Here is a 24975-nt window from a genome sequence, read left to right as displayed (position 1 = left end):
GTGAGGCAGGAAGTGGAAGAAGATGCAAGACAGTCTGAAAGGTGCTGGGCACTGCCCGCGTCTTGGCAGGCCTGGGTCCAGGTTCAGGCTCAGTTGATGGGAGACTGCGATCAGGTCCCCCGAGCTCTAGAGCTTTAGGCTCCTCGTCTGTCTGGAGCGGAGCTGCACGAAGGTCTCTGAGAGGCCTCCTGGAACTCCAATTCCACGATCTTGGAAACTTACACCCTTCAGTGAGGATTTGTCCAGCTACAACTCTGAGAAAAATTATCCTTGTGGATATGAGACTCAGAACGTTAAGACTTTGCAAATGTTACAATTCCAGCAACAATGTGTGCATAGAATATTCTTGGCCAGGGAGGGCGACATTTGGGAAGAGCGGAAGTCCATCTGTCAGCAGTGGGCTTAAATGTGGCTGAATGGTGAACGGGGCGATGGGAGGGGGAATCTGGAAAGGTTCACAGTCTGTTTGAAAAGAAAAAGGGTTTTAATGGGACATGCTCACTCACACTGGATTTTAATGACCTCTCAAAATGTAACTTGGGGGAAGGAGCGTTAAGGAAGAGGATTTGGGGAGGGAACAGAGAGGAAGAAGGAGAAAGTAATATGTACAGGACGGATTCCGTGCCTTGGAAGGGGTGGGGGCCTCACTGAGCTTATCAACTGGAGGACAGAGTCTACCAGTAAGCCAGACCCTGGGTAGGGAGGCCCATAGTTGGCTCTTAAGATTATTATTGTTAATGCCAGAAATTAGATTTGAAAAGCAAATATTTCATTTTAAAAACTGAAAAGGTCTCATGTAAATAATGCAGGTCCATCATTTAACCTCTGTGGGCCTCAGTTTCTTTGTTTCTGGTGTGCGGAGAAGTCCATACCTCATAGGGATGTTGTGGGAATAAAATGGGACAGCACACATGTCATCCAGCAGCACCTTTGGCCTGGAAGTTCTGTCACTCATTCAGGAACCGGAAACAGCCTCAAGGAGCAAACAACCTCATGGTAACTGTAGACAAGGACAGCCAGACCATGTAAGGCCCACTTTCCCCAGTGACAGCCATGGCGATGCATTAGAGAAAACCGCAGCCGGAAATCGGGGCAGGGGCCAGGGAGACCTCCTCAGAGCCTTCCTTCCTCCTTCTGCTGTCCTCTTTGAATGAGGAAAGGAGAGTGTCCACCTGAACATGAGGCTTTCCACCACCCCAAGATGGAGGGAGTTCAAGGCAGTTTTAGTTAGAAGATGAAAGCGATGGGATATTACTCGTGGACCAAGTGGAGGAGTATGGTGGAGTGGTTGAGAATTCTGGATTTGAATTCCTAAGGTTGGATTTCAGATCTGTTGTGGAACACTCGAGCTGGGCAAGAAGGGGAGTTTAACAAAGAGATGCTTTTAATGAGAAGGTGGGGCTGGGTTTAGGAAAACAGCAAGAAACTGGGGTGGTACCTGAGAGCCGGTCACAGCAGACAGCTGTCGCCATGACAAGACCCCACAGGTCAAGGAGTGGCTGGCAAGAAAACCCCAAGAGATAGCTCCCTAGAGAATGGGAAATCAGGGCTCCTCACCCAGGCTGAGGAGCACAGAAGGTGAGCAGAAACAACAGGGAGAGAGAAAACCAGCTGGAACCCTCCCGGGATGGGGTACAAACCAAGGCCTTGGCCTGATGAACCCAGCACTTCTGCCCGTTAGTCTGAGGCTGCAGCCTAAATACCTCCTTGAAATCACTGCTAACACTCTGTTACTGAAGTGGCCTGGAGGAATCTTCTCCTTTGCCAAAACTTGGTGTTTTCGACTCACCCCTCACCCACTGCCGCCAACTCACTCTCCAAGGTGAGCCTGTCCAAGGAGACCTCCTGTCTTCCCTCCCCTAGCCAACTCTCTCCTAGAGATGTCTGTAGGGGGCCCTGGAGCAGAACATGAAGGACCCACACCAGCCTGCCAGCCTGTCCTTTTTCTGGCCAGCCCTGCTGCCACACAGAGTGCCATCCGTATCCAATAAGGGCTCCACACATTCTCCACCAGTTTAATCAGTCTGATGGCATGTCCGGGGAACACTCTAGATCCTTTAATTGTGCTCCCGAGGAGACTCACAGGACAGAGTGGTGAATTCTTGGACAGGAGACATTTCAAGCTCCTCAGCCAATGTCAAAACTTGATGAGTCAGTTGGTGTTTTGCCCAACTCAAAAGAGCTTGGAGCTAGAAGAGCAGAGACCCAACGCTCTGTTCCTCACTGAGGCACGCTCTGTGTGTCTTTCTGCTGGGGCCCTTGCCTCCACACAGCAGTGTGCTAACCCTCCCTGTGTCCCCACTCCCCATGCAGCCCGGAGCCAACAATTCTGTGGCACAGATGAGGAACAGGATGCAGTAATGAGATGACATATGGCAGTAAGAGCTCTTCCACAAGCGACACCTTACTGCACACTCACGACAACCTTGGAAGCCCGGCTAGAACCACGACAGAGACCATGGATCGATATCCTGTTATGGGCCACATCCTGTTAAAAGTGCTTTTTCATGGATTATTCACACAGGTACTGCTGATCCCTGTCTTACATTTATTTGGAAAAACTGAAAATACTGGTAATTTATCTGAGTTGCCAAGATTTGAATCCAGGGCAGATCACCTCTAAATCACTCTGATACTCTCGCTCTGCAGATAACAAAGGACTTAGGATGCCTGGATAAACTATTGACAGTTCATTCACAAAGTGGCAGAAGTGATTTTTTAAATTTTGAATAGAATATAGGGTGATGGTCATGTTGCCTTCTGGAAAGAAAAGTCAGAGACGGCTCGGAGGAGGGAGGTCAGTGCGGGAGCAGCAGTGATATTGGAGGGATGAAGAGGCAAGGCCACCTGTGTGAAAGCAGCAGGAGGTCTCGAGGAGGAGACAGATCTAGTACTGAAGGTGGAATGAGCCCTGCTGGGTGGGAGGTGGGCGGAGGAGCACAGGGTGGAAGGGAGAAGTTTAAGAACTCTCTCCAATTTCTGCTTCATAGAGAAGTGGGTTTATCAACTGGCAAAAGATTACAAGAAGGGGACATATCTGAGGGCTTTTGGAGGGAGATCAGTGGGCTCAATTTGAGATTTATTGAATTCAAGATACAGGATATTCAGATGGGGGTGTCCCCTGTATGGACTGAATGCTGGTCTCCGCCCCCCCCCCCCAATACCTCCCAATGTGATGGTATTTGAAAATGGGGCCTTTGGGAAGTGAGTAGGATTATAAGAGGTCATGAGGGTGAGGCCCTCATGAATAGGATAAGTGCCATGAAAAGTCACCAGAGTGCTGGCTTCCCCTCTCTGCTCTCCACCATGCAAGGATACAAAGCAGTCTGCCATCTGAGTCCTATTGTGTCAGCACACTCATCTTAGATTTCCAGCCCCCAGAACTGTGAGAAATAAATTTTTGTATTTATAAACCACCCAGTTTATGGTATTTTTGACTAGCAGCTTGAGCTAAGACGCCCTTCCAGATTGCTCCCTCCTCATCTTCTAGAAGAGAGTGCAGCAGACACTCCAGGGCCCAATGGTGACACCCCCTCTGGGCTTTCCAGCCAGACTTCTGATGGCCAGCACCTTGCCCAGAGGTCCCTGGGGTTCCCATGGTTCTAAACCATAGGCTGTTCTGCCCCCCTCCCAGAGGGTATTTGGTACCTTCTGAAGACATTTTTGATTGTCACACCTGGTGTGTGTGTTGGGGGTGGGGTGTTTGCTCCTGGCAACTGCCATTTAGTAAGGAGAGACCAGCGATGTTGCTAAACCTCCTACAATCTTCAGGGTAGCCCACACAACTGGGAATTCTGCTCCAAATGTCAGTAATGCTGAGGTTGAGGAACACTTCCTGGCAGGATTAAGACCCAGTTTCCCATAGTGACCCCTAGCTTGATGAGCCCTTAGGTGGCGTTCCCTTCCCTTCCCTTCCCTTTCCTTCCTCCCTGCCCCACTTCTCTACTGGGAGCTCCTGGGACCCCCTCCCAATTAGCTGTTTGCCCTCAAGTCACTGTCTCAGGGTGTGCATCTGGGGGCCATAAACAAGACACTCAAGCTATTTCTGGTCTGGGCGAGCAGATAGAATCTATCTCCTATACCCCACTAGAAAAAAAACACTCCCCACCAAGAGGGAAATGAAAAAGATGTTTTGAACATATTTGTGGAGAAAAGGCAACCATCCAAATGATGGTAACACGAACAGTGCCCTCTTAGGACACACCACAAAAGCAAAATGAGCACAGACTGAATTTGGGCAGAGTCCACACCGGCATGTGTCCTTGAGGAGGTGAGGCAGACTGGCAGCAAGTAGGAGAAAGGCCTTTCTGAGAAGAGGAAGTGCCCCTGTGGGCCCTCCCCAGATTCCAACCCCAGGTCATAATACCCTGGTATCCTTTCCCTTCCAAAGCCAGGCTCCCAGGGCATCCTGGGAATTGTAAACACAACCGTGGAACATTACAGAGAGCGCACATGGCCCAGAACGTCCTCCTCCCTGTGTACTTCCTCTTTGTGGGAGGGGACAAAATGGCTGCAAATGTCTCCAACGTGAAGGGAAATCTTTACTGGTATCACGGCCAGGGGATTACATCTGCCTACAGTTACAGGATGTATCACTTGCAGAGAATTCCTTCCACAACATACTCAAGGAACCAAAAAAAAAAAAAAAAAAGAAAAAAGGTATTAAATCGCCAGCTAAATTTGATCTATATTTTTCATTCTGTTTTTTTCCTCCTGTGGTTTTTCACCAAAGTCCACTTTGACAAGCCATTAAAAGAAAACCCTATGTATATGAGCAATAGATTTAAAAAGAGGAAAAAAAAAAAAAAGAAGGTATCAAACAACCCAACGTATACAATTTGGAAGACGTAACCGGATCCTCTGCACTGGCAGGCCGTAAACTGGGCTAGGGAGGGACATTGTTTTTCTTTTGGTCATTCTGCCAAGTTATAAAGGAAGTTGGAGATTAGAACAAAATATTTCAATCAAAAATGAATCCTTCAATGAAAGTTGCTTGATCCCCTTTGCTACCACCCCCAGCCTCCCTTCCCCCTTATTGGAAGCATATTTCTCTTTGAAAAGAAGTAGTGTATTGTTGCTGAATAGAAGGGGGACAGCCCACTGGGGACACACATTGATCTCATCATTTTAAAAGTGGGAGATAAATGACCTAAGGCCTCTTCCCAATCAAATGGTGTTTCTGCACATTCTCAGAATAAATGGCACAGTTTTCCCTGGTGGGGCAGCACGGGCTCACCCCATAGCTGGGTCTGCCTATGTGAGCCATGTGTCCCAGCTCCCCAAACGAGCCTAAGAGCAATTAAGATGGATCTGTCTGAGCAAGGCCAGCGCATCACATCGTTCTTTGAAACTCAAACAAGACCTTGACTCTTCCTAATGGCAAACTTACAAAATAGCCCTCGTATTAAGATGCAGTATTTTGACTTCTTGAAATCCCCCTCAAATTCACTAGGAGAGGTGGATAGATAGCTTAGGTTCATCAAATAGAAAAGGATAGAAAATACCACAGAAAAAGGTCTAAGAAAAGAGAGGTAAGGAACAGAGCCACGTCTGATAGCCAAAGAGTTTCTCTTCCCCGGCATCCTGCCCGTCTCTCCTCCTAAGGATTCCATTCTTCTATGTAAGAAGGAATATATTTTTAAATTTTAATTCTGGTATAGTTAACATACAGTGTTATATGAATTTCAGGTGTACAATAGAGTGGTTCAATAATTCTGTACATTACTCAGTGTTCATCGTCATGAGTGTATCCTTGATGGGTGAAGCAGGTGATGGGGATTAAAGAGATTTGCATATTCAAAGTGGCCCAAGTCAATGTGGTCCTCTGGGTACCAAGCCCACTTCCTACATGTTTAAAAGAACAGTGCAAAGCCAATAATGTGGTGGGACTTTCTGACACCGGGTCCTGCTTGTTAGAACCATGATTCAAGAATTTATGAAGGGAAAAAAAAAATCAGCAAAAATGTGATTCCAGAAGAATCCAAGCAATCAAGAACAGTTTTATAAGTTGGCCAGCATCTTTGTAACTGGCCAGGTTCTACACCCTTCAGTATACTCACCCCCATGCTTCTTGCTAAACCAATCTATCCACTGCTCTTCAACACTCTCAATAAATGTTGGTAATGTAGCCAACCGATATGAATTAGACAGTCATAATAAATAACAGAATTATCAAGGATATAAAAGCATAAGGGTACATTGATGGTATTCATAACAGCATGGTAATACATAATAATGGTTTTGCTCTCTAGGGGCAAGAATGAGTTGTATTCCACAATGGATTTTCCAATAAACATTTGCAAATAATACATATTTTGATAGCGAACAATTACATAGAGCCCATACATATCCTGATTCTTCTCCCCAGCCTCCCTGGCTTCATCATCCTATGACCTCATATATTTCAATGACAATCTCGTATCAGAGATGACTTGAGGCATCACATGTCCCTGACTTAACACGCACCCAACACCTATGCAAGTAACCCGGGAGCCTGGCATTCCCCTTTGCAAGTGCTAAATATTTTAGGAGGTTTTAAAATAGGAAAACAACACCACATTAAACGATCCTTCATAAACCCACAAAAGAGCATCTGTGAGCGAGAGCCTTTGCCATGGTCCACCATGCTCACCTACGTGTGTTCAGCACAATGTGTGTGTATATGTATGTGTGTGTGTGTTTGTGTGTGTGTGTGCATGCAGTTGTGTTCCTTCTGCCTGATTTTCAATGTTGAATTAGAAATGACAACAAAAAAATAACTCCAGTCCCTCACAGCCTGGCCTCTCTTTTGTTCTTAAATGTAAACCCAATGCCACCCTCATTCCTAGACAAACTGTAGGTCTCCAGATCCTTTCCAGCTCACCTGTTTGATAGCTCTTGATGGCACTCTTTGCAAAAAATCCGAATGAACATGGCTGTATCCCAGGGATGGAGCCACCTGCTCTGGCCCCATGTTCTCCATCTAATCATTGCAGTGTCACACCATTAGGGGTTATGATTTGCTTCATTTTGCACAGGAGGAAGCTGAGGCTCAGAAAAGTCAAGTGACTTGCCCAAGGTCCCTTCAACCTCTCTGCGTCTTTGCTCCAGCTGGCCCTGACTGGGAGCCCTTCCCTGTCAGTGCTATCCCACCTGACCTATGGAGGTTATCACCTGGGGGATCCCCAAGCTCCTCCTCCCAAGGGCTATCCCTAGTCACCTTGTCATTGCCTTTCACCCTCTCACCTGCTTTGGCCAGGACAGCCTTTCTGTCTAATGTGGCTGCTTCCCTGACTGTACTTCTATGCCTCTAATCCACGGGAGCCCACGAGCTGCCAACTCACTATCACAAGGACACCACCTGGCCCCCTCCACGCTCCCGACAGCCCTTGCTGCCCCACAAACTAGCTGGGTGAGTCTGGGAAAGTCATTAAAACTTCTTGACAGTTTCTTCATATTTATAATAGCCATCATAATCCCAGCTCTATCTCTGGAAAAAAACTCAAGTGGAGATCGAATGAGACTCAGAAAGCAGGCTTTGGGGAGCATAATTCTCATGCCAGATTTTATTATCTCCAAAATGTCCTGAAATGAAAATTTTCATCTAAATTTGCTCAGAATGTGGGGTTTCTGCATCTTGATCCAATGCTGGAGTTTTCCTCCCATATTGCCTCTTCTGCCCACAAGGAATGAAAGTTGGTCAATCAGCTTCTCCCTGCAAAACCTTAGTTCATAGTTTGTGTTCCAGAAGGTATGACCAAGAATTGTATTCAATAATAAACACTGCATGTCTCATTTATGAAATCACCATTAAGGAACTCTTGGTAAAAAGTCTTACTTTTAATACCTAAAGGTCATATTTAATTAATACAATCTTAGGGATGCCTGGATGGCTCATTCATTTAAGCGTCTGCCTTCGGCTCGGGTCATGATCTCGGGGTCCTGGGATCAAGCCCTGTATCAGGCTTCCAGCTCAGCCTGTTCCTATTCTTGTTCCGGTTCCTATTTTTAATTTTTTAAAAAATTAAAAAAATTTTTTAAATTTTTTTTGAAAAAAATTTAAATCTTAATGTTCTAGATTGTCATATTTGATGAGATAGCCAAAAAGAAAAATAAGCTTTGGAGACAGAAATTATTGAGAATCCTGGTGCCCAGAGCGGTTCAGATCAAAATAAATACCCCAAAGCCCTCAATGTCTCCACTTTATCATGCAGTAAAAATCGCAGCTCCAGCTTGACTTCCCAGGCCAACTCCAGCCTTCATCTACCTTTCCCACCCAAAGTGCCTCTTCTCCTACATGAATTATTTGCTTTAGCCACTCTGGATTATTCGCTCTCCTCTTTTAAAATTCCCTTCATTGTCTCTCCTTAGCATTTTTCTTCAGGTCTCCACCACGAAAATGCCTCTCCTTCTCCCCCTGACCTAACCAAATCCAACTAATTCAAACCTCCACTTCTTCCATCAAAGTTGCCCTGATCACCGCAGTCTGAACAGATTTCTCCTTCCCCTGAGCGCCTGTGGCAAGCTCATGCTCTCTCTCACCCTGCGCTGCCTTCTGACTAGTGTCGTCTTGAATCATCATTAAACATCTTTCCTTTTTATATGTTAACGTTTGGTGCCCCCATTCTGCCCATACATCCAGAGTCAGTGAAGGCAGCACATCACATATGGTAGCGACTCATTAAAAACTTGCTACTTAAACTTGACCCACACGCTTGCAAAACTACTCTGATCCAAAGAAATCTTTCTCCCACATAAAGCAACAGAATTGTAGAAATCCACCCCATTGAATATTTTTGGCTAAAAAGGAAGGAGTAGCTTTCCACGGTCTCAACGGAAATGGTGCATGTGAATGTGTGTTTGGGATACAGAAGTAGAGAGAGGCTTGTTAATTTTAAAGCCACATAGCATGTTTGGCTAAGACTATGACTCCATTTGTGTATTTCAACCACGTAAAATACACCCTGGGATTCTGGACTGAGAAAAATAGCCATATAAGGAGAAAACAAGACATTCCCTATAGCTGCCCTTGTAAAACACTCCATGATTTAACCCTCTGCTCGGACAGATCCAAGCTCCTGCACTTTACAACTGCAAACAATCAGATTCCTGGGAAGAGCTCAGCGTGTGACCTGCACCAACCAGCACAGCCGATCACAGACAAGACCTGACAGGTCACACAAGGGGCAGCATGACCAAAGCTTTGTAGCTGCCTGCCTTTCTCTTGGCAGTACACTGTCCCAGCCGGAGCAGGCACCGAGATGAGCTCCAGCCCACAGACAACTCTAAGGAGCTCATTAATCCTTCTTTCCTTTAAGAACACAGAGATCTGGGGTCTGCCTCCACCTTCCAGGTGACAGTCCATCAATCCGCAGGATCCCTCCAGTGGGGAGGTGGGAGAGAGGGAAGGGGAGATCAGGAGAAGGAAAGAGGGGCTCCAGGCAAAGCAGCCAGAGGCAGGAGCTGGTCGGCCATTGCCCCCTCACTCCCAACAGCCCGCATGACCCTGCAATGCACTGTGTGCCCGCCTGGGATCTCTTCTCTGCGCAGACGAGGAACTACAGGGCCAGGGACCCACAGAGAACCCTGGGAGCCCTCGTTTTCACTCTCTACGTCTTGATTGCCATTAATAACAACTCTGAGATCCTTTTTTTTCTAAACGGAAAAACTGAAGTCATGACAGGTTCCAGTGTCCCTCACATGTAATGAATGGTGCTGGGAATAAAGATTTGAGCTACCGCTGCCCCTGCTCGTTTCCTTCCGTTACCCATTCTAATCTCTTCCCTTCCAGCAACAGAATGACCCCAAAACCCCCATGCACTGAGGAACAAGAAAGATGGCTGCCCAGCCGCACACAGTTATTTCCCAAGCTCCCCTGCAACTCAGAGTGGCCCTGGGAGGAAGGTCCAGCCAGAGGGAAGTGATTCCAAGTGACGTGTGCAAATGTTGGGTGACATCTCTGTAAAGGAGCTACTCACCTTTCCCCGGGGCTAGAAGGGCAGATGGGCGGATGAAGAGGACATCAAAAAGTAGAAGAAAGCTAGAGGATTTTGTGGAGCAGCGCCACCTGCCTGCCCGGCACTGCCCGCCGGCGTCTGGATGTTCCCTGGGAGAGAAATAACCTCATCTGCCCCCCTGTGTTTTTTAGTGTCTTTGTGACAGCAGTTTAGCGTGCACCTTAGCTAACGCACGTGACTTTCTGCTGCCTCGGCGGTGTGCAAAGAATCCCGAAGCTATACCAGCTTGCACTAATTTAAAAAGCAGAAGGGAAAAAAAAAAATCGCAGCCAAGGTATGTTAACAGTCAGCCGGATTCACATGCCAAAATCAGCCAGTCCTCGAAGCAGGGCTGGAATGGGTCTCATCCACAGGAGGGAGCCAGGCACAGGTGAAAGGTTAGAGAATTCGGATCCCTCCTTTCCATAAAAAAGTGTCCTGTTGGAAGTTCGCCTTCCCAAAGGAATTTCAGGTAGAATGATCCTACATCTCTCAGAAATGGAATCAGAAGTACTATTTAGGCAACTTGTCACCATCACTACAAAAACAGTTTATTCAAGTCTTCTCACTAATTTTTAAAATTTGCTTTACCTAACTGAAGAGTAGTGTTAAAACATTACTGTGATTGTATATTTGACAATTCCTCCTGTAAATTTAACAGTTGTCTCTTATTTGAGGCTATTAGGAACATATTAGTATTGCTATATTTTAGAACAATCTGTCCCTAATCATTAATCTTGCCCTAAATTCTGGTAAAAATGTAATTCTTTTTTTTTTTTTTTTTTTTTGGCCTGATAGGTCTTTTTCCTTCTTTTACCTTTGTTTTCTCTGCTCATTTGTATGTCTGCATATACATACTACCTGTTTGGATGTTACTCGTACATTTTTGTCACACACACATGACTTCAGAACGTATAAAATAAGTCAGCATTTCTACCCATCCACCAATATTCAGATCTCCAATCTTCTCCTACCCTTCTTCCATATTTTTGTTGTCCAACATTTCAATTACACATTCTCTGCATCCTTAAAATCTGTCAACATTATTGTTATTTTCTACAGGTAGTAAGTTTACTAACCTTTCTTGAATTTCATTTCTTTCCTTTTGGTTCAATTTTCTTCTACTTGAAATAAATCTTTTAGAAACTCCTTCATAAAAGGGGTACCTGGGAGGCTCAGTCATTTAAGCATCTGCCTTGATATCATGTCATGACCCCACGGTCCTGGGATTGAGCCTTGCCTCAGGCTCCCTGCTCCGAGGGGAGCCTGCTTCTCCCTCTACCCCTGCCCCCTAATCATTCTCTTTCTCTCTCAAATAAATAAAATCTTAAAAATGAAAACAAAAACAAAAACAAAACAACTCCTTCATGAAAATCTTTGGTAACTAAAACAAAATTTAATTTCATCTGTGTTGTTCAATAATAATTTAAGTAGTTAATGAAGTGACAGTTTCTATTCCTGTTTTGGGTATATTACTAACTTTTAGTTTCTGTTGTTTCTGTTGAAAAATCTGCCGCCTGTCTAATCATATTTCCTTTGTAGGAAATATCTCTTTTCTCTGTGTTTGCTTTAAGAACTTTTTATGGCTTTGGTGTTCCTCATTTTCATTACAGTGGACTTATGGTTTGGATTTATTCTTATTTAGTCAGCTTGTTGCTGACTTCGTAGCTTCCTGAATCTTGTGATTTTTGTCTTTTAACCATTATAAAAAGTGCTCAGCCCTTTTCTCTTGAACTGTTCCTTCTCTGTCATTCTCTATCCTCTGTTTGAAAATCATATTATTTCTCATTTTATCTTCCATATCTTTAATCACTCTCCTACACATTTATGTCTTTGTGATGCATTCTGAATTGGAATCAGACCTCTCTTCCAGCTCATTAATTTTCTCTTTAGCTATATCTAATCCATTAAAATTAATGACTACATTGTTACTTCTATTTTTAATTTTTTTCTTTTTTGGCTCTGTAGTCTCTTTTTACATGATATCTTGTATGTTTGTTATATTTTCAATTTTTTGTTTTATGTTTCTAATCATTTTAAACATATTTATAATGCTTTTATGACAGATCTACTGTCTGAAGTTACTGGGAGTCTAATCCTGCTGTATTCTATCTGTTGACTTTCTGTCATGAGGACTGTTTCCTAATATATTTTGTAATTTGGGAGGGTGAGCTTATCTTCAGTGTGGCTTTACTTACAGGAACTCTCTGTGGCCTGAGCTGAGGGTATGACTCAATGGAGTTTTGTGTTTGGTTCATGACTGTATGACATCAGGGCCTAGAATCACATTTTTATGTTAGTATCTCATCTCAAATATTCTTAGACCACATACATAGCATAAATCCAAGCTTCAAACCAAAGTAAGGAGTTAGGTTCTTGGTTCAGAATTCTTGATTCACAATTCAGAGGCTTTTCTTTGTACACAGTTTTCTGGTTAAGACAGACAAATTCCTTTGTTGTCTCCCTGTGCTAATGGCTTGCTTGGCAGTGCCTGCATCTCTCCCATCACCGAAGCCACAGAATGTAGGCCTCTGCTTTCACAATTAGTTACCTTTCCAATTCAAGTTTCCAAGACAACTTATGTAGTCGCTGCATCTTTAGGCTACATGCGTTTGGCTTATCTTGGGTGAGGAATCCACATCTGATGCAGTAAGCTGTAGACAGTAACAGGGTCTCAAAGCACTTAGGGAACTCCCTTTTGGGCTGTTTTTGGAGACAATTTCTCTAGAGGCCTGGAAAAAGGAAGGAAATGATCGTTGGAGGAAATAATTAGCATCTCTGCAAACAGTGAGTTTTCCCATACTTCTTGGTGATTCTTTAGCCTCTATTGTGGGCATAAAATTGTTAAGGGGTAGAGTCTGAGCTGTTGTAACCTGGGAGAGTGCCCAGAAGAGATCAAGGTGAGCATGCTTCTGCATAACAGTGGAATTTGTTTTCAGCTCAGATTAAATTTGGAACTTACTCTTTCACATAGCAACCTAGCCCACTGGCTGATCAAATAGATATTCCAAAAATTTTTGTTGGAACAAAATATCAAACACTTCCTCCACCCTGCAATAAAGAGATAAAGCAGCACACAAAGGCAGTAGACAGAAGGCATTCAAAGAGAAACAGAAAGATCCAAGGCCATGCTAAGGAAAAGAGAAATCTTTCCCAGAGAAATAAGTAACTTGAAGCACACATTCAGCAAAGAAAGCCAGAGGAAAGGAACCTCTTTAAGGCTCAGAACTTGGTATGGACTTTGACATAGACTGTATACCAAGATAGAGTATGTTCTGCAGCTCATTAATAAGAGCCCTGTCACAGGTGGTGACATCCCACACAGACCCTCACAGTAGGGTATCACCATGAACTTGGGCTGTTACATTAAGATAAAGCACACCCTACAGAAACAAAGACCATTCTCTTAGCCTTACCTACATAAGGGATTTAAGGAGAAGGAACTGAAAAAAAATTGTTAGTGGAACCACTGTGTTACTTTTTTGTGTATAATAATATCCATCTTAATTATGTATTAAAATATACATTGTTCAAATTGTCCTGTGGATTTCTTCTTAATATTTCTTTTGGTTTTTAAAACCCAAGTTTAAGGGTCTCTCCAAATGCTATTATAAATAGATATTTGGATTAGCTGAGAGCTGCAGACAAAATTTGGGAGCTAAGAAAGCATTCTCCTTACAGAACACTGCCGTGCCCAAGATTTCTCTATTCTGAATGTACTACTCATTATTTTCACCCTCCTAAGGAAGTCTCCAAACTTTCTTCAGAAAAAGTCTTAGGGGTGGCCATCTGGCTGAAAGATGGAGGCTAGCAGACTTGATCTGAAACTGTGTTTGCATATTTCTACTCAAATTGTGTTACTAAGATTGGCTTGTGGGAGAGGAAGATTGAACCTCATAGCCCAAGCTAACATTTGGTCCTGAATACCGAAAGGACTCCACAAGTAAAAACCCTGGAGAATAAAACCCATAGCCTGGAAAAGAACTCAGGGCACAGAGAAGCTTTGTTAGGCAAAGTTTGGGCTGTTAGGGCTTTTCAAAAACACTCAAAACACCTGTTGCCCAGGATGGGGGCACCATCCTGATGGTGAAATGCTGGACCCCTGCCAATTCTGATAGAAGTCCTCACAGGATGCTTCCTTATGAGTATACTAGAACTCAACTATGTCACAGATCTGAAACATCTAATACTAATAATGACCTCGACATTGAACCTTGGGTTGCTTTCCCAACAGTAGCTTCTGCAGTTGTTCTCAGATGAAATCAAATTACTGTGGAAAAAATGTGTGAGACCACCCTTCCCACAACCGGGTGAAAAGGGCAGCTTCCCGGGTTACCACACGTTGAACACACTATCTCACCAGCTTACAGGTGGTGTTATTCAAGCCCAAGAACGTGTGGAATGTGTCAAATGTGTGTGTCAAATGTGTGTCAAATTAGGTAGCCTCCCTCTGGAAACCGTTAAATCTTTGCATCTCATCATGGGATGGGGGGTGGGGCTCGAGGAGGGACTGTCGGTGGGAACCCAGCAATGTAACAACTGGAGCCAAACATCTCGATGCAGAAACAAGGAGGTGCTCTGCAGTGGCCAAAAGAGAAGGATCGAGCTTGGTACATGAGACCTTCCTTTCCCCAGGTAGTTCTTTCCAGAAATGATTCTGGGTGGAAGTTCCCCCCACCTTCTAGCATTCCTGAAAATATTTAAATATGAGATAGGCACTCGGGCTTCAAGTTTATATTAAGAAGTTTAGATGAAAAGACTCTTCTGTGCAGACTCACCCGGAGCTCTGGGACGGCTTCGGGCTGGAAAAGTCCATTCCACTCCCCCTGCCCAAGGGAGCTCCCTGTGTGGGCACCACAGAGAACCAGAAGGCACACTTGCCGTGGGGACCCATGACCAGATGTCGGTCCAAGGTGCTATGAGTCCTGAGATATTTCTTGAGTCCTCAGTTGGTTTTCTCTCCCTCTCAGGGTAATTGTGAGAAATAAATGAGGTAACAACATCAGATGTGTTATTAAACCCTTCCTTCCATGATCCCATGGAACCCGAGACAAGGTCTTGTGGTGGCTTTGTCGTCACCCTGTGCAGTGGGCGCTTGTGTTCTTGCTTGCCCAGCTACTATTCCCTCTTTCTCTGATCACAGCACCTCAGTTCTTTCCTGGAGAACCTCTCTGCCATTGCTCATGGTTTGGGTGCCCTCCTCTGGCCAACAGCTGAGAACATGACCCAAGCCAGACCATGTGGAATTGCCCTTCTGGGATTGGGGCAGGAGCAACACCGAGACAGAAAACTTTCAGAGCTAATGAAAGCTGGGCTCCAGGTCCTGATCAGCCTGTCCATCATTTCCTGCTTCACTGCACCCCTGCAGCTACCCTCATCCTCATCTCTTCCTCAGGTCTGGGAACCACCGCCTACCCTCTCATTAAATTTCTTGTCATCCTCTCCGAGCCTGGGTAGTCTTCTGTGCTTTGTGCCAGTGGGTCTCAGTTCCCCCTTCCCTCCACAGAAGAAGCCAATTGCCAGGTCATGGAGACCAAGGTGGCAGCAAGAAGAGAAGACCGCCTCCAGATCAGCAGCCCATGCCCCCTCCCCTGCACCTTCCTGGGGACTCTCTTCTTGGCCCCTCACCTTCTCCTCCCTGCCACATCGTTCTCCTGCACTCCACGTCATCCCAGCTCCCCCAACCATGATCTGTTTCAACCCTCAAGTCTCTTTTTCCTCTGGTACCAGGTTATTTTCATAAATCTTTCATTTTAAAATAAATCTCAGTGTCTCGTTCACCACAACATTTCTAAAATTCATTCCTCTGCCCCATTCCTCTGCCAGCATACTCATTCCAGAGGAGGGCCCTTCCCACTTGAATGTTGGCAGCATCTTGGCCTCTTGGCTCCCTCTCCTGCCACCTTCCTCTCTCCCAGAGAGAAAATGAGGTTTGGACTTGGGTGGGTTCAAAGCCCATCCATGCATGCCATGCATAACATTCCCTTCCTCAGCACCGATGCATTCTAAGACAAAAAGGCCTTTGATAATGTTTCTCTGGGGGCCAGTTTGGTGCCATTTTGCAAATTGAGAGGCATTGGCTAAGTTCCTCCTGCTGGAGAGTAAGCAGTGGTCACCAACAAAGGGTAAGTTCAGTCCCTACCTGGTTTATGGGCTGTCTATACAGCTGAGCCCCATGAGTCACCATCTCCTCACCCAACTCAAGGGTTGAGGGCGTGGTCATGGTACGTGGTATCTATTCCACCGAAACACGTTTTACCCAATCAAGCCATTACAAAAATGGCCCTGTTTGGCAGCCAGGGATCATCCCCTTCCCTCAAGAAGTGGGTATGTACTAGAATTCAGGGTACCTCTTACAGCTGGGAAACACATTCTATGGGCTGTCCTCTGGGAACCCACAAGGAATTCACGCCTGTGATTAACTTAACTGACCGTCCAATTTCCCCAAAGCCCTGCCCAGATCCAGTTGAAAGAGCAGTTCTCTGGCAACAATTTGAGATTTTGAGAGAGAAATCAAGGTAGGACAGATTCGGGTAATTTAGCATATCACAATAAACAGTGTGACTTAGAGCTGGGCTGGATATTACCGACATAGACAATGAGGAGCAGGCTACCTATCCATCACCTAACGCCTAATGTTAGGTTTGTACCGGGCCTTTTTCAAAATTCTTCTGGTGTGAAATAACGAATTTGCTCTTCACTAGAAATTTCCCATGCTACTTAAAATTAAATTAGGATTTTACTTTTGTGTGGTATTCAGAAATAGCATGTTGTACAATAGCATTGCCACATATGTGGAACATATGTTAGAGTTCCAGTTGGGGGAAATTATTTTTATAAATGTAGGCTAAAGAACATATTTTTAAATGAATTCTCTTAAACTTAAACTTCATTTTAAAGCTAAGGCCCACCACCATTAAAAAAGAGGCGGTGGGAGGAAAGGAGAGAGAGAGAAGAGAGAGAGAGAATATGGACAGGGCAGAATTCAGCAATTACTTTCACGGCTGTGTAGCCTTCAGTGAGTTCTCTAAATGATCTCTTAAACCCAAGGCTCTGGCCTTAAAACTAGATTTGGTTCTTCTCCTTGTCTCCAGGGTATGCTTGTGCCCCTGTAAGTTGAATCATGGGCAGAAATTTCCAGTATTTTTGTTCTCTCCCTGCTTTGAAGTCCATTAATCTTCATGTTGACTTTTCCTCCGCCCTCTTGAAAAAATGTATGCGTCCCCAAGTTGGAAAGCCAGGAGCTGGCACCTTTGGACAAGATCACATGGAACAGGAAAGGCAGGAAAGGCAGGAAAGGCAGGAAAGGCAAGAGCCTCGCCAGTGTGGTGAGCCACCACCACAAACCATGGCCGGCATCTCAGGAAGGGAAGTGAGTCAGTCCTCTGAATTCTGTGGTGACGAACCCCAGAGCCTCTGTCACCCCCTTCCCTCCCTGTGGGGGCACGCCTGACCAAGCATGGGGCCTCCTGCTGTGAGGCAGGGCCAAACAGATGTTCTTTTGTCCTTAACACAACGGCGCAGATGGGGACTCTTGAATACCAAGTGTTGTTCGTATTCTTGATCTAAACCCACTTTAAATCAATACATTCTCTTTCCAGTAAAGAGAAATGGAATAACGCAAGTTGACGGTGGGCGACGTGCTTGGAGCTTTTCTGAAGTGACTACAGAACAGATGGAATTCCGATATACTTCTGGACCTATAAAGAACAAACATGTGTATAACTAAACGTGAATCTGGGCATTTGAATGATTAGAGTCGAATGAAGGCAATAGAACCAATCTCTGCCCAACGTTCCGTCCGTATAAAAAACCTGCACATGAGCCTAATGATCATCAAAAAAAAGACTGATGGTGATGCCACCAGGTGCTTGGAGGGAGACTCAAGTTACCCGTCCCAGGTGGTGAGGAGCGTATGGTCTGATTAGTTACACACACACACACACACCAGCAATGGAAACCTCAGAATCTTACCTGATCCTTCTCCTTTACCTCGTGCCCTATTTGATTCCCCAGTCTTACTCCCTCTAGTTCTGTGATTCTCATATTTACGTCCTGATCTTTTCCTCTCCCAGCTGTTTCAGGCCCTCTTGCTTCTTCCCCCGATTATACCAACAGCCTCCTTTTGGGCACAAAATGCTGCCTTTAAGAGATCACCACCATGGGCTGGGCTGTCAAAGGCTAGCCCTCAGCCCACTGCCTCTACTCCCTCAACTGTAACAGATCACATTAATCAATCCCAGTGCCTTCCGCATGGCTGCACAGCCCTTTGGAGCACAGCCCCCCAAGGTCACTACCAATTTATCAGACTTCTTCCGCAAACAGAGTCTATTTACCATCCCGATCTAAGTCCTTTAAAACAAAGTTCTTCAACCGGGACGGAGCAGCGACATCCCAGCTGCCTGAAAAACACATAAGATCGAAACCTGGCATGCAATGTGGGCATTTTTTCATGTATCACACATGATTTATTTTATGTGTCTTCTTCACTGAGGGCAAAGTGAAGCTAAAGCCAAACCCGAACATTCTGCCCCTTCCAAATCCTCTCTCTTGCCCCCCACTGCTGTACAGCCTTCCCTGGTTCCTATTCCGCAGCTACAAATCTTGTGCTTTCCCCAGCCAGCTCCTAACAACTTCCATTTGGACACAGGCACCTCAGTCCAAGACTAACACCAAGACAGGTACATCCTCCAAGAAGCAGATGTCGGGATGGGATCCGACATGCAAAGCTGTATGAGGGCGGAGGCCTATGAGAGAAGATGGGGGAGGCGCCAAGAGAGGCTGGCAGAGCTGTGGGACAGCCGGGCACGTATGACCCTGTGAAGAGGAGAGAAACCCCTTGGCCGGCAGTGCAGTCTGATGGAAACTTCTGGAGGTGCTGGAGCTAGTCACCCATCAGAGGAGTCAGGGTCCCTGCATCCCTGCGGCGCTGAGTCACGGGCTGGGAGCAGGTCTCAGCACAAATAGCGGCTTCTGGTGACAGCAGCAGAGGCCTCAGCCAAGGAATGACCCTCCCACCCTCCTACTCATTCGTCCACCCTCCCCACTACTCTACATCATCTTCTGGAAACACCCTTCTGGTCTTGCCACTCTCCACCCAAGAAGATTCCAGTAGGTCCTCCGATGGCTTTCAGAATGAACGTCTATTTCCACCAGCTGGCAATCAACCTTATCTTTGAAACGCTGCTTCCCACTAACCTTTACAGCCCCTGGGCTCCAATCGGACCTCATAACTGTCGAGACACACACTCTACAGTTGCAGACATCCTGCCTTTTTCCACCCAGGTCCCCCTCCCTGGAATGCCCTTCCCAGACTGGCTTTCCCCCAGATCTGCACGTTTCCAACTTCCATCTGTGCTTCAAGGCTAGCTCAGAGGCCACTCTCTCCTTGAGGAGATAAGCTACATACACCACTGCCCTGCCCAGAATCCCTGATACCTAGGGACACAGGAAGAAGCCAAAATAGTAGAGAAAGACATAACCTGATCTGCCCTGAATGCAGAGCTTTCCAGACAGGGGATTTTAGCAAACAGCGCTTCCCCGGTTCCACGAGTGCCATTAATAGCAGTAGCTCGTGTCCGACCAACAGGGTTAGTCCCGCTTTTAGCCCTGGTGCAGATGTTTAATTAATCAGGGCCAGGGCCGCCGTCCTTGTTTGCCCTTGACTGGGTTTCCCCGATGATTACCCACCGGAAAACTCAGCCCTTTAATGCAAACAATGTCCTGATTAGTGTTTTGTGCCGAGCGGCAGGTTAGGGGAGTAGGTCCTTCATTAGCGAGCCAGCCCGGAACTGCAACGTTAAGTCTTGAAAACTCAAACCTCATTTCATACGCAACTGTCTTCCCATTTTCTCGCGTGTCAGCCCTTTCCGTAACTCCCTTTCTTTCCGTCCAACTTTGACTGGGGGAAAGGAAGTTTGCATCGAGTGAATATAGAATAGTAAATTATTCTGACTTCCGCACGGTTCCGAGGCTGACTTGGGTCGTGCAAGTGCCCTCCATCCAGCCGCGCCCCTGTCTCTCTGCGGTCAGGAGCTTGGGGGTGCCCCCCTTTTGTGGCTGGCACAGGTGTTGGTTCGCGCGACCCTTCCCCCTCTCCCTCACTAGAAAGGGGGAGGAAATCAGATGATGAAATGAAAACCTTTAAATAAAATATCATTCACACAAAGGAAAAGAATTTTCCTCTGGGTCATTATCAGTGGAAACCCAGTGAAAAGATAATAAGCACAAGATTCCTGATTAATTAAACATTTGTGCTCTTTGTATGCAATTATTCTGGGTAAAATCAACTCCGGGACATCTGTTTACTCAACCTTGGGCTGAGAAACCACCAAACTACCTCTGCTCTGTATCTCCAGGCACAATGTCAAGGCATAGAACTGAGAGCTCATAAACCCGAGGAATATGCCCGCTAATTTTCGAGGCTGGAAACAGATGACCATGCTACACGAGCAATAAATTAGGGAGGCTGACTAATCTTGCAGAGGGTTAATTGGGGAAATCTAAAGTGACAATATCTTAATATAATACATATTTACCAACATACATAATTGTTTTATGCTACAGAGCAATTAAATGTAGATGACAAACATTTTCATGAATGCTTCAATTAATATCGCCTTTTATCCAGTGAAACCGCATTTCTAACTTTCTCCTTTCACCCAGTGTCTTAGCCCCTTGGGGCCACTGTAACAAATTACCACAGACTGGGTAGCTTATAAACCGTGGGGATTTATTTCTCACCGTTCTGGAGGGGAGACATCCAAGATCAGGGTGCTGGCATGGTCTGTTGAGCACCCTCTTCTGGGTTAGAGACTGCTGACTTCTTGCTGTGTCCTCACGTAGGGGAAGGTGCCAAGAGATCGCTCTGGAACCTCTTTCATAAGGGCATGAGTCCCATTCATGAGGGCTCCGATCTCATGACCTAATCATCTCCTAAGTCCATCATGTTGGAGATAAGCATTTGGACAATTTGGGACAGACACCATTCAGACCATGGCACCCAGTTAGGTCTCCAATTTCAATGATTTTCCTAACTACTGCATTGTCAACTCTATCTTATCTTCCGAGGCCAGGGAATATCCCTGCCCAGTTTCGTGGGAGCCTAGGAATGGGCAGAAGTGGGATGTCCCTTGTCAGGTGACAAGCAAAAAACCACAATGTATGAATTAAAGAGGACCAAGATCCAAGAGTAGGTCAAGCGGAAAGTGAAACTAAGGCACAGGAGGTCAACAGGAGGAGATACAGGGCAGGGAAGGATCGAGGACTGAAGACCACACGCCTACAATAGCCTTTTTATGAATCTCTCACTGTCACCAAACACCCTGGGGAGAAGGAGTCTGGATTATCAGCCTGAGAACCTGTGTTATATGTAAACAAAGGAGCAATTGTCGATGAGTAATTGTCGATGACTGGTTGATTCTCCCTGCCTAGCCAATACCACCGTGTATCTTTAGGACTCCGGCTCTGGTGGTTCAGGGCTTGGGTGTCTTCAGATCTAACAAGGAGTTATAATAGCAATAGGTTCCCATGTGAGGGGAGAGTTGGCTTACCACATCCACCTCGCTGACCCTGGTCCTTTCTGGTGAGACTGGTGAATGAATCACACAGTATTAGGAGGCACAGCAGCAAAGATGGGGCTCTAGTCCTGATTGATCATCTCCACCTGGCCATAATGTGTGGGAAGAAGAGGTTGGACAGGGACGAGTTATAAGGAAAGGCTTTGAAATCATCCTCTGAAACCAAGATGCCCACCAAGGGATGGAATGAAAAAGCCAACAATGTCCTCTACTCCTCCCACCCCAAACAAACAAAAAGAGAGAAAACAAGGAGTGCCTTGGGAATCCGTAGGCCGGGAGCTCAATGCGGGACTCGATCCCAGGACCCCGGGATCATGACCCGAGCTGAAAGGCAATTGCTTAACTGACTGAGCCACCCAGGCATCCCGGTAGAAGATCTTTAAAAAAAAAAAAAAAAAAAAAAAAGAATACAGCTGATGCAGATAGAGTCTGTGCAAAGGATAGACATGACAGTTTTCATGAGGTTGTCTGTGGAGTACCAGAGCTAAGGGCAAGCCATGTCAACATGAGGGATCTCCCAGGGCCATCTCTGGGGGGTTCTAAAGCCCAGATGATGTACGGTAGATACCCCTTCTCCATGCTGAGTCCAAGATGCATAGCCAAATTTGGTCACATGACTTCCTGCAATAGGGACTAAAATCAAATCCATCAAAGACAGTGGCCCACAGTACCTGTTCTAGATGCAGTCTCTGTTCTGGACCTGAATTCCTAAGTCTGTCTCAACTGTCCCTGCTTCTGGTGGTCCAAGCATGTCCTTTGAGTCAGTCCCCCAATGCCTTGAGGCAGCCATGATAACAGCCAATAACTCTTACTCCCAGAGGGGCAACTGCCCTCAGAGGGGGCCCAGCTTCCCGGAGGTAGGAGTTGGCTCCTCCTACTTCAGAATAATCTCCTTTTAGACGGGATACTCTAGGTTTGATTAGGTGGGTCTAGGCCAGTTTGAGATAGGACAGGACTAAGGCATTGTATTAGTTTCTTTTTTTTTAAATTTTATTTATTTATGTATTTGATGGAAAGAGAGAGAAAGCACAAGCTGGGGAGCAGCAGGTAGTGGGAGAAGCGGGCTCCCCGCTGAGCAGAGAATCCCAAGTGGTGCTTAATCCCAGGACACTGGGATCATAACAGAGCCGAAGACAGATATTTAACCGACATTTAACCAACTGAGCCACTCAGGCGCCCCAGGTATTGTATTAGTTTCTTGTAACAAATTACCACAAACTTAGTAGTTTAAAACAACACAACTCTATTACTTACATTTCTAGAAGTCAGAAGTCCAAAATAATCTCACCAGGCTAAAATCAACGTGTAGACAGGGTTGTACTCCTCCTGAGGCTCTGGTGGAGGATGCATTTCCTTGCACTTTTGTGTTTCTAGAAGGCAGCCTGCCCCGCATTCCTTGGCTCAAGGCCCCTTCCTCCATTTTCAGAGCATGTCATGCCTACTTCTGCTTCCTGCAATGGATCTCCTCTGGCCTTCTTGTCTTCCTCTAATAAGGACCCTTGTGATTAATTTGGGCCCACATAGATAATACAGGATAATCTCACCATCTCAAGATCCTTAACCACCTTAGGAAAGTCCCTTTTGCCCTGTAAGAGAACACATTCACAGGTTCCAGGGACAAGAACAGGGACATCTTTGGGGGACTGTTACTCTTTCTAGCACAGACATATCTGAACACCAGAAGGCCTTGGCTGTGACTGACCCAGTGAATTCCTTACTGATCTCGAGATGATCAGTTACTGGAATGTGCAGAGTGAAAAACAAAGCAAAGTGTTGAAGAAGCAGTTGGCAGTTGCCAATGAACCCCAGAAATTCATGAACATCTTTGCTTACCCTGGAGGCCTCCCATTTGCAAAAGGCTGACTCCTTGAAGGACTTTGTGCAAACATCTTGGTTGGACTGAACATGGTCCACAAATTCCACCTCTAGCCTCACAAATTTACTCCTTTGGACAAGGCCAGAGGTTGTGCTGCTCAAATCATGGGGAATAAATCAGGATAGCAGCTTTGAAGTCAGTGTGTCAAGGTTCAGTGTTTCTCAGGATGTTCATCATTTGCCCTACTAAAAATACCTTCTAGTCAAATTCAAACAAATTTGAGAAAACACAGTTAAAGTCCCACATAATTAAATCTATTTGAGTCAAAGAGTTTTTTTATTTGAAGACCTGTCGGAGAGCCTCAAGCCATTCTTGAAAGTGTTGTTGGTCAGAGCTAACAAGCAATTCAACTCACTGAAGAGGAAATATAAAATACAAGGCACCCCCCAATGTCTTGACCTCAGAACCTCTTAGTCGCAGGGCACCAATCTGGGTCTTCTAGAACTTGGGTTCTATGGAATAGAGTTTGGGAAACACTGAATCAGAATATTTAGAGGATGATGCTCTGTCCAGGATTTGGTCGGGACACTGGTTATTCCATGCACAGAAGGTTTTTACCTCTCATCAACCTCTTGGGTGTGGGTGAAATGCCAGCACCCCAACATTGTATTCTATCAAGGCTTTTGCTGCAGTGGACAACTGAGACAGCGGTGAGATTGAGAAGGACACCATACTCTGTTAGAAGCAAAACACTCCATCTTTCCTCTGTACAGAGAACAGAGAGGCCTAGGAAGAGAGAGAAAGGGCCCAAAGAAGTTTCACCATAAAAACATCTTTGAATTTGCGAAAGATCCTAGTTTCAACCTCCGCCGTGAAGTGTTGCCACCTGATGGGAATACAGAACAACTACTTTGTTTTGAGTCTGCAAATATGCCCTGGTTAGATGACATATTTTTCCAGGAACCCAGACACAGGACAACAGTCCCCTTGGGAGGGATCCTTAGTGGAATTTGGATAAGTATGGTGGAGGGATGGAGCACCTACCCTCAGTCATTTGCCTTTCCGTAGACCCCGTAGGCAAGGGCAGTGCACCCCTCAGAGTGGCCACAGTCACCCAGCTTGTGGTCCACCTGCTGCGGACGTGAAGATGACATTGCCATCTTGTCAGCCTTGACGGAGAAAGAGATGGCAGCGATAAGAACACGTGGGAGGTCTCTGGCTCCCTGTCACCTCCCTTGAGACTATCCGGGTACAGAGCCAGTTAATTCAACACCATCCCAAATGAACAATCATTTCTTTGTTTTGATGTCTGTTAGAAGATGAGGTTCCATGCCCTCTGGTGCTGGCTGCTGGAGGGCCCATCACCTCCTTCCGGAATGGACCACCCTGTCCACAGTCCATGCGTCTACTTGGTCTTGGTCCAGGGTGCTCTCCTGATCTTCCCTCTCCCACAGGGTCCTATGAAAGCTAGCCGTAGAAGGTTCTGGATGTCCTTCCGCATCAGTCAGGAGAGGCTTCTCAGGCTGTAGTAACAAACAAGCCCCACGTTTCAGTTGTTTAATAAAGTGGAAGTGTATTTTTTGCTCATTCTACCTGTTCATTTCCT

At 45.8% G+C, this 24975-nt stretch overlaps 1 long non-coding RNA gene across 4 annotated transcripts; it reads right to left on the bottom strand.

Moving 5' to 3' along the window:
• Positions 1 to 8019: 8019 nt before the first annotated feature.
• LOC125083993 (uncharacterized) lies at positions 8020 to 23470 on the bottom strand. Of its 4 annotated transcripts, XR_007122430.1 has the most exons (5): positions 23387 to 23470; positions 22808 to 23139; positions 21527 to 21639; positions 12526 to 12706; positions 8020 to 10084 (listed from the first exon to the last, which is right to left on the bottom strand). It is a non-coding gene; the product is annotated as an uncharacterized LOC125083993 (long non-coding RNA). The 4 variants fall into 4 exon arrangements; XR_007122429.1 differs by lacking the exon at positions 23387 to 23470 and having other exon boundaries at positions 22808 to 23369; XR_007122431.1 differs by lacking the exons at positions 21527 to 21639; positions 23387 to 23470 and having other exon boundaries at positions 22808 to 23369.
• Between the last annotated feature and the right edge of the window lie 1505 nt (positions 23471 to 24975).

Source organism: Lutra lutra, chromosome 13, assembly GCF_902655055.1.
Source record: "Lutra lutra chromosome 13, mLutLut1.2, whole genome shotgun sequence".
NCBI classification, from domain to species: Eukaryota; Metazoa; Chordata; class Mammalia; order Carnivora; family Mustelidae; genus Lutra; species Lutra lutra.
This window is presented reverse-complemented; position numbering and strand designations above follow the sequence as displayed.